The sequence below is a fragment of the Anoplophora glabripennis genome, unplaced genomic scaffold, assembly GCF_000390285.2.
Source record: "Anoplophora glabripennis isolate ALB-LARVAE unplaced genomic scaffold, Agla_2.0 scaffold1696, whole genome shotgun sequence".
Classification (NCBI taxonomy): domain Eukaryota; kingdom Metazoa; phylum Arthropoda; class Insecta; order Coleoptera; family Cerambycidae; genus Anoplophora; species Anoplophora glabripennis.
In genome coordinates, this window is record NW_019421111.1 from 4672 (window position 1) to 7084 (window position 2413).

Genomic DNA, 2413 nt, shown 5'->3' on the forward strand with positions numbered 1-2413 from the left:
AAAATATATTTAGTTTATTCCAATTTATTTATACCGTCAGTAGGTAATTCGTGAATAGATATTTCAAAAAGGTATCAATTTCAAAAATCGTTCTTGTGAAAATCTGTATTTTTGTATAAATGGATTGTTCCTTGAAATTCAGAAGTGCCAAGAAAACGCGTGACCTTGAAAATTTTAAAATTTTTCGCCTGCGGCGTCATTCAGAGTCTCTCTGGGCACTGAATATTCCGGAATTCAATTCAACAAATGTAACAACCCTAAGCAGAACACATTCAATCAATGTTCACGCGCCGCCACTGTACAGAGGTATGTGTGACACGAGATATTTATATTTATTATTGATTCGAAAAATTTTTTGATAAAATACTATCCGTGCATTGAAAATAATGGATAATTTTACCAACTGTGATCAAATCTGTTGCAGGTAGGTGCTTTTTGTACATTGTGATGTGGTGCATTATCAGTTACAACAACATAATTTGGGAGGGAGATTTGAAATCAACTTCACTGTAGGCCACTTCTCATAATTTTACAAGTTTATGTCGTCCTGGTAGTTTCCAGATTTGGACAGTTAGTCATATTCCTCACTTGATTTTGGTATGTTGGTTTTTGTACATATTCTTCTTGTGTTTCTTAGAAGAACTAAATATTATTCACCATCGACATTGTTTAGAGCTCTATAGTGACTAAAGTTACTCCTGTAGCAGCTGCAACACTGTTTTTTAATTGTATTTTATTTCCATTTGGAAAAATTGTCTTACAGTAATTATACGCGTTAATCATGACAAATTTTGACGGGGAATTTAATTCCTTTCTTTTATTTTCCACCTCCACTGATTTATTTTAATAAGAAATTACACAAAAACTCACAGGAAGATACACTTCGTACCTTCGTGACGCCGCCAATGCTTTCTACGTCGGGTGTTAAATGCAGATAATTCTCAACAAATATCGTACGGACGCAAATGATAACGACAAAATGAAACTCAGACAAATGATATACGTTAAATTTTATTGAATTGTTAAATGTGATATATAAGTAGATACATTACGGTGTTTTACATGTTTTCTTAGAATGTATAATAACAGTAGTGTTTAAGTTGTNACTAGCGCACGCGGATATACACAAAGATCAGCACCCGTATCGACGAGAAACTGGACCTTGGAGTACGTATCCGTAACGTACAAACGGCGCGGAATCGGGCACGGGTCGCTGTTCACCATCACCGACTGCTCGTCTCGTTTCCCGGACGGTACGTGCACGGATCGCGGCACGCGCGAGCGCGGTCACCAAAACGTTGCACTAACCACTGTCACTGCCACGGCTTCGCGATCGGTCTTGCGAACGCGATCTGGATGTTCTCGTCGTCGGTCGCCGCGGTTCACTCTTCGTGAATAACTTAGCTATTACCTGCGACATCTCCACAAACTATTGCTCGATGCGATTCAGCCTGTCGTCTTTTGAACGGGTATGATTTTCGAAGTAGTTTCCTTGTACACATGTTCGCAAATGACCCATTTTTAAGCATTACTTCAAGAACGCCGCCGGACGCACTACGGGGTTCCCGGAAGACGACCCTGGCAGAGTTGCGCCAAGGAGCAAGGACTTCTGCCAGCGACTACCAATATACCTACGACCGACACCACGCACGGGGACTCTCCTACGAACACTCACCCCGTCAACACAGTTTTCTATACATTAGTTTCCATGTTTGAGGCTCATGTTTGCTTGCTGCGTTGCGCGAACTTAAAACCACTCTAATTGCACAAAATCGCGTACTTTCGCTGAAAAGATCACGTCGGGGTCACCACTTGAAGGTTGCTTTCGCTGTACAGCAAGAATAAAACGCTCTCTCAACGGTAATAATAAAGTATTTTATCCACGACTATTGTATAATGTACCCATTATACGTCTGTTTGCACGACCTTATAAATACCCATTAATCACGGCAGTGATTAATGAGTCATTAATCACTACTGTCAGATGCTTCCTTGATTTAGCTATATTCTGCTACAATCAATTGGTTTTTAAAATTTTATCGTGTAAACCACTAAATATTTTCAATTCAGTGCTGTACATATAAAAAAAAATTAAAAAAGTGAATTTTCCTAGACCGGATTTGAACCCGGGACCCGCGGTTGGAAGGAAAAGAGCATCTACACTGAGCCATCAGCGACTTCATTTGTGCGAGTCGTATATCTGTTTCTTAACATACCATGTTTTTCGAAACATTTCAAAAAAAACTTCAACAAAAATATTTAGTAGTCGTGGATAAAGTATAGTATTCTACTCCCGTATAATGGGTATTATTCACTCGGTGATTTAGGCCACTCGCCTGCGGCTCGTGGCCGTAAACTTCACCTCGTGAATAATACCCATCATTATACGCTCGTTGAATAATATACTATTATT